General features: G+C 42.6%; 1 pseudogene; it reads right to left on the minus strand.

The window, feature by feature from the left end:
* Positions 1 to 13,850: 13,850 nt before the first annotated feature.
* Positions 13,851 to 14,626, minus strand: LOC116895460 (annotated as a pseudogene).
* Positions 14,627 to 15,048: the final 422 nt, after the last annotated feature.

Here is a 15,048-nt window from a genome sequence, read left to right on the forward strand (position 1 = left end):
GCTATCTATGTAGCCTTAAAAGAAGTCAAGGGCGCCACATTGGGCACCAGTCGCCATTATGTATAACAGACATGGTCTGCAGAAATCTGCAGGGCTCTGGCCCTGCAAGTGGCCAAAGAGTTGCATTCTACGAAGGGGAGGGCTGTAGGCAAGCTGCTCCTGTCTCTGCTGATGCTCCAGCCACTGAGTGATAAGTGACTGCAGTAGGCTCAAGCAGCTTCCAGCAGCAAAAGCTCCAGGAGAGAATTTCTCCTCCCCAAAGTGCTATGGCACTATATGGCAGACACTCTCAGAGGGTCTTTGGTGAAATAACATGTGTCTGTTTAATTCCGTGTGGACAGGGTTTATATACATTTTGGGGCAGGTTGGGATCTAAGAGCAGATGCTTCCTATTGGCTTGGTCTAGGATGTTAGGGATGCCTCATCTGCATGTGGAGGGGCTTTGGAAGCTGCCTCTATGTGAATGGTTGCCACAGTCATCTCCATGGGGTGTCATGGTCACATGTTCCAGGGCAGGAACATGGTCAGGAGTAGATGAAGCTCCTACTGTCCTCAAGTATGAGGGTACCCTCTGAATCCACTCAACCTTACCAAGTTTTTGCCTGGTGACCTGGTTCTATGTGGGGAGCTCTGTTTGCTCAGCCCTCTTCCCTTCTCAGAACCATTGCTTCCACATTTCATTAACAGTTAGGGTTGGCCCTAAATGCACTCCGAGTACACAGTGATTCGACACCCTTCCATACTCTTAGAATTCAGTCACAAAGATACTGACCTTCTTCCAGTTTCAGAGTTCCTTCTAAAACTAAGAGTTAAAATAAACACCAATAGACAGAGAACTTATTATGAATTATTATAAAACAACATCCTGGGATGTCGCATCAAAGGCAACCATTGTCTCTGAACAGTCAATGATAGTAAATACAGGGTCAAAAAAATGTAGAAGCAACAGGTTTGGTTTTTGGGTTGTCTTGCTGTTTTGTTTTGAAAAAGCTACCAGGGTGTGGCAGGAAGAAGAACGCCTCACCTACCTGCCTGCTGATGTTCCAGCCCTGACAACATTGTTCTCACTTTGACCATAGACAGCCTGGACCAGAAACACTTACTGTGTGCTTTTCCTTTGCTTCCATTATGATTATTTCAACGGTGTACTTATAACTTTGAAACAAGAAAATCCAAAGGGTCTAAGGTTCCAGGGGGCCAGAGTGTTTGTCACTGAGTAAATTAGGACTCATAAAAGGTTCTGTCCTTGGTATTGGCCAAAGCAATACATATATACATATACACAGATACACAGATACATATTACACACATACACATTACACATATACATATATACATATATCCAAACCTGTTTTATCTAATTATATAACGACATAAAATGCCAAGAAGTCAGAGTTTAACAGCATCACTGATTAGTCTACATTTCATGTAAGAAATAAGTCACTAACACATTTTCTACTTCTCCCTCTTCTGTCACTCTCTCACGTGGGTCCTACAAGTGGTGTGCTTCTAGAAGGCAGCATCCTCCTTGTTTCTGAATGCCCAGTGTCTACCCAGGTGGTTGGTACAAGGATTAGCAAGCAGCCACCTCACAGAGCACTACGCAGCCCCCCAAGCTCTGGACAAGTAAGCTTGGCCTGTATCAGGCACCTGGACATGAGATGCTTCTGACTGTGGGCCTGAGGGGAGCCTTCGCCCTCATGACAGATTCTTGGGAAGCTAACCAGACATTGATGCACAGGTAAAGTGGATGAAGAGAAATGACTAAATAGCGAGAGAATATTATAACAGACTAGGTGCCAGGCATCTGGGGTTGTTTGTAAAATCCTCTTTTATCTTTGAACATTTGGGGAAAAAATTAGCCTACTGCATGCCAGCAGCCAGATTTGATAAAGAAGAAAGCTAATGGGACAAAATTGAAATTGTCAACAAGCACACACACAAAACGCCGCAGCTCTCACCTCAAAGGAAATAAAATGTGGCTGCAGTCAAATTTGACTGACCATGGCCTGGAAAAGCCCATATTTAGGTCACCCCACTTCCCTGTTTTCCAAAGTGGGAGCAGTTTTATAATAATAGAACAAAGAAAGGCATAAATCAAAGCAACTTGAAAACATACTGGTAGGGCCCTCAGAAAAGCAGGTTACAGCCAGGCAGATGAGCCTGGGATGTTATCTGATTATATTCTTAGCCTTTAGATTGGCAGAGAAGAGGGTTATAAGATAATACATTGTGAAGGTTTTAATCTGTTTATCAGGGTGTTAGGTCTGATACAGAGGTAGTCAAGGAATGGTACCTCAGTAAGTAGGCAGAAGACTGCGCAAGACCCTGAACTGGCAACATTCCCATCCCCCTACCCCTCCCCCGACAGCCATTAACCTTCTAGTCTCTTAGCTGTCCTACACATAGCTCCTTTCCAGAAACTCTTTTTCACAATATATAAAAAATCTCTGAACTTGTACATAAATAAATTTAATGTTTGGCAATATAACAACTGAAAAACAAACAAAATATTAAACATACTCACAAATTTTGATCGGTTCTTGTGAAAACCAGCAGGGTTCTGAAAAGGGAGCAGCAGACAGTTGGACACTTACAGAACATGGGGTAAAGGCAGCGGGCATTTCTCCTGTGACTGATGAGACACAGACCCAGGGACCATGAAGAAAAGCTGGTGAGGACAGACTCTGGGAGTAGTGGGGGCTCACGGGTTGGGACAGGGCACCACATACAGCTTTGCAAACAGGAGCTGGATGGAGGCAGTGTCCGCAATCAGGATGACAAACCACCTGAGGTGTTGTACAAATGGAGCTAGAAACGTGAGACTGGAATAAGAACCAAGATGGCGGCAGAGAAGGACGACCCGGATCCATGTGGCCTTAAATGGCCACAGGTAGTTAGGAATATTTTTTTTTTTTTTTTGGTTTTTTTTTGGAGCTGGGGACCGAACCCAGGGCCTTGCGCCTTCCTAGGTAAGCGCTCTACCACTGAGCTAAATCCCCAGCCCAGGAATATTTCTTAAGGGACGGATTTTTATAGGTCAATTTGTCTTATCTAGGTAGGCAGTTTATATCACTATCAATTGATTGTGAGTTTATTGTGTAGACATTTTGTGGATTGAGAATTTAAGATATAAATCCGATTGCTAAATTATAAACTTATTGAGTTTTGGTTTTAACAGGTTACTGGGAGCTGTGACTATAGCCACAGAGGGTGGATTCTGGGAATGTGGGCAGAGTACCAGCAGCAAGAGAGCTGCAAGAGGGCGACTGCTGCCAAGCGTGAGATGCTGAGTCCGGCTGAGACGCTTTGCACTTTAAGATGAAAATCCCCCCAGATGCCATGTGGTCCAACAGAGCCAGCACTGGCGCGGAACGGTAGGGACTCTTTTAAGAATGTTTACTGCAACAGGTGGGGAACCACCAACACATTAGGCAAGAATCTACTAAAACTTTAATATTGTCAGCCTGAGAGTTAGACTTTTATTTTATTTTATTTTCTAAGTCAAAAAGGTGATGTCACCAAGACCAGTCACGCGGACTCAAGCTTGGGAACCTTGAAACAAAAGTACAGGGAGGGGAGACTGCTCACAGACTCTAGGTCCGTGCTATGAAAGGAAAAGGGCTGCTGTGAATCAGAGAGTGTGGCTGAATTCAAAGACTGGATTGTTTTCTTTTAGAATAGGTTTATATACAGACTTTGTCCGAATAACAGGGGGAATTTTACCCATGATGCAGAACTAATAAATAAGTCTGTAGCACCAGGCAGAGTGCATACAGACATATATTATAAAAATCATTAATGAGTATTATAGAAGTTGTTAATGAATGTAAGTCCAGATAGAGAGCTTAACAGATAGATGGACAGTATATTTTAGTCTACAGGAGGCTCCAATTCTCTTAATGTGGGCTCCATGGGAATTTTGGGTTGATTTCCTGTCATGACAGATTAGAGAAGCCTAAACAGGCTCATACAATGTTGTTTAGTTTACATCATTTATTTTAAATTGTTTCAATTTTCAAAATGAGTGTGATTTTGAGTTTTGTGATAGTATTATTTCTCTAGAAGAGAATACGAGATACAAGTGTTTCTGGTTACTGACAAAAGGGTATGCTGATTTGGGAACAGGTTTTGTCCTTGCATTTTCAGAAAAGGTGACTAGACTCTGGACACCCTCCAGAGCTCATGGATCAGATTTGATAGAGGGAGACTCCCAGAAGAACTAGATTCACGAGAATAAAACAAAGCAAAACAAAAAGAACAAAATTTCATCCTAACCAGTCTGTACACCCTACACAGACTGATACAACCCATACAAATATCTCGATGATACTAAAATTTTGTTTTAAGGTTTATATATTACAGAATGTACAGCTTTGGTGAGTCTCATCGTCAGATGTGCTAAACTGATCTGCTTGAACTCGGATCTCAGGGACTTTCAGCCGGATCCAGTCAGGGCAGACAGCAGAGACTACAACAATCGTTGGGTGGCCTTCTTAAGGCCAAATAATTCCCTCATTCTCCACAACACTTCAAGATATCTCAACGCCCATATTCAGCCTGAAGAAGTCATGAAGTGTCATCGACCCAATGTCCTGAACTTGAAGGGCTGAAAGTGGTTGTCCTGAGATTGTCTTTCCAAGAAATTTAGAAATGGGCATAATTTAACAGGGAGAAATTAGCCAAAATTGATTGTGCAGCCAGAATCTCATTTGGTAGAAATCTTGATATTTGTTACTAAGTCGAAGTTATAACCTCTTACATTATTACAGAGTTTATTACAAATTTATAGCTTTCATTGGTACAAATTTCTTACTGATATCAAATTGAAATTAATATTTACTCTCATATAGGCTTTGTGCCTATACAACACTTTTAAGAATACAAGGCTTAGACCCAGTCCTGTAAAAGCCTTTACAAACTGATCTGAGATGATTAAACATGACTTAAGGGCCAGATAGCAAATCCATGGCTCTAAGTTTACTATTAGGGTGTTTTCAAGATAATTTATTAGAAATAGCTAAGAGTAGTTAGCAGACAACAGTCCAGATCACTTTACCTAGATAGATGGTTTTCAAAAACACCAGAAATCCACAAAATGTGGCATTTAATGTTATTTATTCTTTGTTGTTGAGACATATCTGCTCCTAGAAGCTCCCCTTTGTGGATTCAAAGAAGAAATTGACTGTCTGTACCTCCAAGTCAAGTAATACAATGTGGCTAGGTAGGCACTGGGTAGAAATTGCCTATTTCATCTACAGACAAATACTGTCCAGAAAAGAACACACTTACAGAATAGTTGATTGATAATCTCTGCCAAGTCAGAATAATCAGTCCTTCAAAATTCTCTGTTACAAAGGTCTGTCAGATGATACTGGGCCAGAAGGCTGAAGACTGATGCTCTTATATGTTGCTGACAGGGGATTGTACGGGTAGACAGTTATCTTTTCAACCTGTCTCAGTTCAGGAAGCCATGTTAGCCTTCCTCTATTTTCAGATAGTATTGATCGTTCTCAGATTTCTGACAGGGTTGAAGTCTAGTTATAGTCGCATAGCCCACCCAGGCTAATTCACACTGAGACTACATATTTAATTGGATAGTTTTCAGATAGAATACAAGCTAGCCAAGACGTAACACATAGGTTTTTAAGCCTCCCTTAAGCTAACAGAATGTACTACTTAATTGACAAAAATGTTGGACTGGGTGTTAGGTGTATTTTATACTTTGTAAATTACAAAATGGTAACAGTTATGCTCAGCTTACATTTGAGAGAAAAGTTATTCTTTTAATTAGACAGAAAGGGTGAATTGTAGTTGGTCTCTATATGCAGGTGAGGCTTGGCACAAGATAAGGCAAGGCCTGTGATTGGGCAGTGAAAAAGTAAGGTGGGGACAGAGTTTTGTAAGGCAGGAGAGAGGAAAAGAGATAATGAGAACCAAGATGGAGGCAGAAGAGGACGACCCAGATTCATGTGGCCTTAAATGGCCACAGGAAGTTATGAATATTTCATAAGGGATGGAGTTTTATAGGACAATTTGTCTTATCTGAGTGGACAGTTTATATCATTATCAATTGGTTGTGAGTTTATTATGTGGATGTTTTGTGAATTGAGAATTTAAGACATAAATCTGATCGCTAAATCACCAAAAAAAAAAAAAAATAGAAAGGAAGTCAAGACTGCTTGATGATGCAGTAACTCTGCTAAACATGCATCTTCTGAGCTGGGCATGGTGGCATGGTCCTTTAATCCCAGCATTCAGGGGGCAGAGACAGGCGGATCTCTGTGAGTTCAAGGCTAGCCTGGTCTACAGAGCAAGTTTCAGGACAACCAGAGCTATACAGAGAAACCCTGTGTTTAAAAAAAAAACATATACATATACATATACACATATACATACGTCACTAGGCGCTGTGACACGTGTTTGTAACCCCAGCGTTTAGGAGGTGAAATCAGGGACTAAAGAGATAGTTCTGCCGTTATATATGGCAGACATTCATTCAGGAAAAAATACAACTATGCATAAAGTAAGTTTTAAGCAACCTTTAAAGGGATGAGAACAGAAGGGCTGAGGGTTTGAGGACAGCAAAGCAAGGGCCCTATTATTACAAAATGAAAATTATAAACAAAACACTGTAATTTTGTTTTGAATTATAAAATAATCTAAAACACAAAAGAAGCAAAAAGAAAAGGCTCCTAGCACACTCAAAGGAAGGGAGCTCTTCTTCATCTGGGAAGTTATATCAAGAGCTGGCTATGAAAAGAGAATAGATTTCCCAGAGACTGAAGAGAAAAAGAAATCATAGTTCCCTATACTTGCCTAGTTTGTTAAGCTTTGTCTGGTTCAAAGGAAAGACTCAGCTCTTCCATCATGAGATGAACTGTCTAGGCACTTCACATTATAAAACTGACCAACACATCAGCAGCATGGCCACCCCTGAGCCCATCAGATGGCTCAGTAGGTACAGGCAGTTGCCATCAGAGCAGCTTTGAGGTCCATCCCTGCAGACCCACATACCGGAAGCAGCTCCCATGCAAGCAGCTCCCACACATTGTCCCTGACCACTGCATGAGTGTGTGCATGTACACACATACACGGAAATGTAAGGAGAATATTTTTAATTATGTTAGCACCCATTAGAGAGTTTAACGTTCTGTAAGATCAAGTTTCAGGGCTGGCCTCTCTTAGCCGTCCTGCTTTATTCTGCAGATGACGGTGAAGGCATCAACAGTGAGACTGCTTCCTGGTGAGCTGGCCAAATAGCTTCTCTCCAGAGCTTTCTTGTGAGCCTTTGTATGCAATCCAGATGCATCCCATTGACAATATTCACACGGCTAACCCCTTTTATATGAAATCGAGATTCAAATTGTTTGTTCCACCATTACTTTTCTTACCAATGGAAAGTTCTGAGGCCACACCTTGACCCAGGTGTCTGGTTGAAGGAGTACAAACATGGACTACAAAATAGGACCAGATGTTTCCCCCACCCACCCCTACACACTCAGTCTCTTGAACACGCCCAGCACACCCGAGGCAGTTGATTTCCCAGATGTCGTGGTCCTGGTGGTTAGGGATGTAACTGTTGGCAAGAGCTCCTTGTCACAGGTTGCTCACACCCCACACATCCATGCTCAAATTGCTCAACCCAGGAGTGAAGGAAGAGGGGCAAGGTGGGGAAGGGGGATGGGCATGTGGGGAAATGAAAGAAAGAAGAGTGAAGAAAAAAAGGAATTTCTGTTTTCTATATTTGAAATAGGAAGTATTTGTGAGTTTCAAAAGACAAAAACATTATATCAGATCTACCTAAGGATCCTAACTGGTATTTTTTAGGGAACCCAGAAGCAAACATCTCACTTTACAACTGTGATTGAAAAGAGAGTCAGCTTTATGAACAGAAAGGGACTGAACTAAAAAATGCACAAATAAGAAAAGACAGTACGGTTGTTTAAGTGTTATTTTCTTTATAGGATGACAGGAGACTCACTTGTCCTGGGTCAGGCAAGAGGGACACAGTCTAATCGGTTGCTGTGGATTGTGGGTCAGGCTTTTCACTCTTACCCTGAAACTGGCCCCTTTTAAAGTTCATTTTGATTAATGGCCCCTAACAGAAGTGGTTCCATTCTGATCTGGTTGGCCTGTGGATATCTTCAGAGGGAGCCGAGCCACATTAAATTTATTTTTACCATTTAACCATTTAAATTAGATTAATTTAACATCAGCAAACTGCAACTCCCTGACCTCATTCTCCAAAGAGCTCCCTTGACCGCATGTACTTTTCCCTAACATAAGCCATAAATAAATGTCTTACTTTATTGCTCATATTAATATTTCAATTCCTTTTGTTAAAACAATTCACGTTCCCAAAAATTCAAATAACCCTGAATAGGCAGACAGGCCTGTGGTAAGGTTCCTTCTGCCTCACTTCATCTCGTTAGAGAGGCTCAACAACCTCCCACAGAAAAGTAGGACTGCTGGTGGAGTTCATTTCAAATGCCCTCCCAATTTAAAGAATCTACATTATTTGAAATTATAGTGACTCAACATTTGGCATTCTGCAGCCAGCTCCCCCAGTTGTTGACAAGACCCCGACTTTCCCTGAAATGCGAGGGTATCTCGTAACCAGGCACTATGGTTATTAGCAGAAGGGAATGTAAAATGATCTCAAATGACAGCAGATAAATACACAAATACCAGAGTGAACAATCGGACCTTATGAGGGAGTCAGGTGAGAAAAATCAAAAGATTGGTGGCTGCAGTGTCTGGAGAGATACCACCTGCATTTTAGTGACACCTCTACTGTGCACCCTCCCCAGCCCTGTTTTTAAATTATTTTTTTATTTATTCTTTTCTCATATATTACATCCCCATCACAATTCCCCTCCATTCACTTCTCCCTCACCACCTCTCTCTTCCAGATCCACTCCTCCATTTCCAGTTAGAAAAGGGCAAGCCACTAGGGGATATCAACTGAATGTGGCATAGCAAGCTGCAATAAGAATAGGCACCTCCCCTCATATTAAGGCTGAATGAGGCAACCCAGTAAGACGAAAAGGGTCTCAAGGGCAGGCCAAAGACTCAGAGCCAAACACCATCCCACCGTCAGGAGTCCCACAAGAATCAAGCTACATAAGCATAACCAACATGCAGAGAGCCTAGGTCAGAGCCTTTCAGGCTCCCTGATTGTCAGTTCACACTCTGTGAACCCCTATGAGCCCAGGTCAGCTGATTCTGTGGTTTTTCTTTCTTTCTTTCTTTCTTCCCCCCCCCCCCCGAGCTGGGACCGAACCCAGGGCCTTGCGTTTGCTAGGCAAGCGCTCTACCACTGAGCTAAATCCCCAACCCCTCTGTGGTTTTTCTTATGGTGATTCTGACACCTCTGGCTCCTACAATCCTTCTTCCCCATCTTAACTCCACCCAGTGTATGGCTGTGGTCCTCTACATCTGCTCCCATCAGTGGCTGCATGAAGCCTCTTTGATGACAATTATGCTAGGCTCTGGTGTAAGAGTGTAGCAGAGTATATTTAGGAATCATTTCATTGACTTTTTTTCCAGTGGGGTTTGATACTATCCTAGGTCTCTGGGCTATCCAGCCTCAGAATCCTGACCATCCAGGCAGTGTCTAGGGTGGGCTTCCTCTCCTGGCATGGGTCTCAAGCTGGACCAGTCAATGATTGGCCACTCCCACACGTTCTTCACCACCTTTACCCCAGCACATCCTGTGGGCTGGATAAATTGTAGGTCAAAGATTTTGTGGCTGGGTTGGAGTCCCAATGACTTCCCTAGCTACAGAAAATGTCCAGTTCAGGCTCTGTATCCCCCTTTACTAGGAGTCTTTGCTAGGGTACCCAAATGCCCCCAATTCCATTCATCTCTCCCACTACTCTCTTCTGTCATCCTCCCGCAACCTGATCCCTCCTATACTCAGCACACCAGCCCCGGTCCACCCTCCATATCTATTCTTTTTTCCCTTCCCATAGAGAGTCATGAGTCCCCTCTTGAGCCGTCCTTCTTACTTAGCTTCTCTGGGTCTATATTGTAGCACGATTATCCTCTACTTCCTTTCCTTTATAACTAATGCCCACTAAAAATGAATATACACCATGTTTGTCTTTCTTGGTCTGGGTTACCTCACCCAGAATGATTTTATTGTAGTTCCATCCATTTGCCTGAAAATTTAATGATGTTATTTTCTTAACAGCTGAGTAATACTCCATGGGATACATGTACCACATTTACTGTATCCATTTGTCAGCTGAGAGACATCTCAAGAATCTAGACATCATGAAACCAAATAATCCAACTTAAAATGGGGTACAAATGTAAACAGAATTCTCAAGAGAGGAATCGCAAATGGCTAAGAAACACTAAAAAGAAATGTTCAACATCCTTTGCCGTCAGGGAAATGCAAATCAAAATGACTCTGAGATTCCATCTTACCCCTGTCAGAATGGCTAAGATCAAACACACTAGTGACAGCTCATGCTGGTGACGATGTGGTAGGAGTGCTGGTGAGAGTACAAAGTTGTACAGCCGCTTTGGAAATCAATATGGTGGTTTCTCAGAAATTTGGGAATCAATTTACCTCAAGGCCTAGCTATACCACTCCTGAGCATATCCTCAAAGGATGCTGCATTCTACCACATGGACATGTGCTCAACTATGCTCATAGCAGCTTCATTCAAAGTAGCCAGCAACCTCTCCTGTCTTTTTAACCTCTCCTCTTTCATCATTTAGTCTGTTTCTACATGTAGCCTCCGTGTAGCCTCCAGGAACATTTATTGTCTTTAGTCCGAAGCCTCAGTTTCCACCAATCAATGAGCAGAGGTGACTAGGAGTGGAGAGAAGTGTCTCAGAGAATATCGGGAAATGTGTTCGTCTCATACTGTCTCTTTCTGCAGTGAACAACTCAGCAAGGGCTGAGAATAAGCAATTACGTTAGACCCTAAAGAGGACTTTTTTTCAATTCTTTTTTTTATTAGATATTTTTTAATTTACATTCCAAATGTTATTCTCTTTCCCAGTTTCCCGGAAATAACCCCCTATACAATACCCCTCCCCTTCTCCTATAAGGTTGTTCCCTTCCCAATCCACCCCCTTCCCCTCCCCCAACATTCCCCTACACTGCGGGTCCAACCTTCACAGGGCCAAGGTCTTCTCCTTATATTGGTGCCCAACAAGGCCAACCTCTGCTACCTATGCAGTTAGAGCCATGTATAGTCTTTGGGTAGTGGGTTAGTCCCTGGGAGCTCTGGTTGGTTGGCACTGTTGTTCTTAAGGAGTTGCAAGCCCCTGAGGACATTTTTATCAGCCCAGTCTTGTAAGCGCTAGAAGGTGGGTCAGAGTGTTGTGAGATGCTGTCTTCAGACTGACACTGACATTGTACTGTGAGCTCACTGAGTCTGTGTGACCTACACAAGATCAAGCCAACAAGATCAGGGAGCATTCCAACTCCAACAGGCAGTAAAGCATCTGCAGAGAGCATAACAAGAGACAGGAGGAAAAGTCAAAGATAATTAAAAGTAATTAGTGAACCGAGCCAGCAACTACTGTTTTATTAGACACTGTTTACTAAAGAGAATTGTTACCTTGCAATCTGTTCAGTTTCCTTGTAAGATTCTATTGTTCGTTGGAGGTTTTTGAGGGTGTTGGATATAAGACAGGATCTCACACTGTACCGTGACTACAACAGCTACTCTGTAGCTGGGGAAGTCCTGCTTCAACCTCTGAAGTTCTGGCATATACCCCACACATTGATATTCTTAAATTATCTTAGTTACTTCTTATTTCTATTGCTCCATAAGATATCGTGACCAAGGCACCTTATAAAGGAAAGTGTTTATTTGGGTGGGCTTACAGTGTCAGAATGTGAGTCCATATCGATCATGGCAGGGGAGGTAGCAGCAGGCATAGGGCTGGAGCAGTAGCTAAGACCTCACCTCTCAGAGAGCTATGTTTTGACTTTTCAGCAAGCTTGGTCCTTTCAAGAGCTCCTCCCAAGGTACCTTTGTATGAGGCCCCTTTAAAGTAATGTACATAGGCCTATTCTCCTCCATCCTGGCATCCCTAGTGAAGCCCCTTCTTTGGGAAACTTTAAAGTTTTCTAAAAATCATAAGGCACAAAGAACTAACTAGGAATAACTTGTGCTTTTCAAAGCCCAGCCCCGGTGACACATTTCATCCAACAAGGCTGCATGTCTCAAACCCTTCCCAAACATTCTACCAACTAGTGACCAACTAATCAAATATATTCAAAATGAGCCTATGGGGGCCATCCTTACTCAAATCACCACAAAACATATGATACGTTTTATTTAAGACTCATATTAATAGGTGCTTGCAGCTTGACTTTTTTTTAAAATATCAAGTTGTAAACTTTTATTTTAAATTAAAAATGACATTCTTAAAAATCTCAATTCGACCAGATAATAAAACAATTTAAAAACATTTAAAGTTTTTAAAATTATGTTTGTCATTACCCCCAGAGAAACAGCTTTAGGTGAAAATAACAAAATAATAAAAACCCAGGTTGTATAGACAATGCAGATAGCTCTAATGTATCTGGACAATGAACAAAAAACATGGTCTTCAGCATCAATCTTTGTTCATTTCTTTTTTTAATTTTTTTTTTAACTTTTCCACTTTATATCCCACTCACTGCCTGCTCAGGTCACTCCTCTTACAATCCTTCCCTCCCATCCCTCCTCCCTTCTCCTCTGAGAGGATGTCCCCCCACCCCCCACCCCCCACCCCCACCCCACCCCCACCCCACCCCCAAGAATATCTCCCCACCCTGGCACTTCAAGTCTCTGCAAGACTAGGCGCCTCCTCTCCCACTGAGGCCGGACAAGGCAGGCCAGCTAGAACATATCCCACAGACAGGCGATAGCTTTTGGGACAGCCCCTGCTCCAGTTGTTCAGGACCCACACGAAGACCAAGCTGTTGTATGTGTGCAAGAAGGCCTAGGCCCAGCTGTGAATGTTCTTTGGTTGGTGGTTTAGTCTCTTAGAGCCCCCAGAATCCAGGTTAGTTGACTCCTTTGGGCTTCCTTTGGAGTTCCTATCCCCTCTAGGACCTGCAATCCTTCCTCCTATTCTTCCTTAAGAGATTTCTTATTACTGGAATCATACATTCCTTCTTGTTGGATGAACAAACTGGCATTTACTCAGCCTTGCCCTACTTAGACCCAGGAGCAGATGAATTCTCTGTTAGTGGATTCTCCGCCTTTCTTTCTGCCATCTTTGTGGTTTAGGGTTGGTTCTCTGTGCATTGACACCAACAGTGTTGAGAAGGATGCCTACCTGGTGTCTCCTCTTCTTGATTTTCCTTTTCCTCTTCATTGAGGTACTTTCTAGGAAGAAGGCCCCTACAAATCATCTGTAATCCCAATATATATTCTGTCTCGTTGATCTGTCTTGCTCTCCTGCACCCTGGTTGTCAACATCCTCTGTCTATTCTTGAAAAGGAGGGTTGTAACACTGTAGTTAACACCCATAGTGTCTCCCCATGTAGTAAGGCTTGCTTCCTGTAGTAGGGTCTGGCCTTCAGGAGCGCTCTCCAATACCCTATTCTTCTTCCCACCCTCACTATTCTGGTAATTTTGCTGGTAATTGAGTGGAGGATGTCGATGATGTATGTAGCATGTAGTTTTGTTTACCGTGTATTATTTAGTTAGTTAGTTAGCTATTTTATATTGGGCAGAGTTTTATTTTCCTTTACAATTAATAAATACTTCCTGATGACTGCACATGGGGTAAGCCTGATTGGTAGTTCAGAAATATCACAGCAATGGTGTTTTCCTGAGAATGTGTAGTCTTCCATAGTGAGTGCAATGACCTGTATGACGTCACTGTCAAACCAGCAAGACTGCATTTATGCACCCGTCATTTTCAGGATTGGTGGTGACTTGGGACATTTTCCCCAAGTCACCTTGCCTCCTTGTGTCACAAGGCCTAACTCTCTCACATTCACTTCAATGACTGTCCCTTTTGGTGATCACACCCAGGGTTGTATATAGTGGGGAGGAGGGATCCCTTTTCACACCTTAGGCAGGCAAAAGGGAGCTTTCAGCTCAGGGTGTGTGACACAGGCTTTTTGGAAACTTAGACCCGTTGGCCTATGAACCTTTCATATTTAGGTGATTTTCTTGTAAAACCATCATCAACAAAGCAGACTTTTGTAACCATTCTCTTCCATGCCTTCTTTTTTCTTTTCCCTGTTTGAATAACTTTCAATACTTCTGTTTCTCCTTGGGCATGAATTTTGGGTAGAGGGACCTCCCATTTTCCTGCCTTTTCTTTTCGTTTCTGCTTAATCATGTTGGAAACTACTTTTGCTCTCTACTGCCCCTCTCTGTCCAGCAGACGGGCAGGGACTGCTCCCTGTGGAGTCTACTCGTCATCCTTCTGCTTGGTGTTTCTCATTTCATGCATCTTAGTGATCTTTTTCATTTGTATTTTCTCATCATGGCGCTGTTTAGGTAGAGCTTAGCCTTTAGACTAATCTTTTTTTTCCCCTCTTTGAAAGTTTATGGGTCTCCTGACCTTCCTTCTTTCTCTTTTTCTCATGGTGGTCCAAATGATATCCATATTGTTTGCGGTGCAATTCAATATATTCATTTTGTGGCATGATGACAGCCATGGAGCAGCCATCCACAACCTCCCAGGTTCCAAAAACTTCTTAATTTCCGGGTATCACTGGCCCATGAGCCTCCTTCACTCAGGCCGGAACAGGAAAGGCTACAGTGCATTTAAGTTCCCAGCAAGTCCCACACACACACACACCCAGGAGCTATCTCACATCCTCTCACATCCTCTAATAGAAAACACACACACACACACACACACACACACACACACACACACACACACACACTAGTCATTCTTAAAATGCCTTTGTTAACTCAATGAGTGGGCACTCCTAAATTTCATAATGGTTATGGTCTACTGTGCAAATGCTGGCTTTAACTGGAACTCCGCAGAGCCTGTGACATCTGTTGCCTTAGCACCCTTTTCTTCTTCAACATCAAACTCCATTCTCTCCATCTCCTA

The sequence above is a fragment of the Rattus rattus genome, chromosome 3 (assembly GCF_011064425.1).
Source record: "Rattus rattus isolate New Zealand chromosome 3, Rrattus_CSIRO_v1, whole genome shotgun sequence".
Classification (NCBI taxonomy): Eukaryota; Metazoa; Chordata; class Mammalia; order Rodentia; family Muridae; genus Rattus; species Rattus rattus.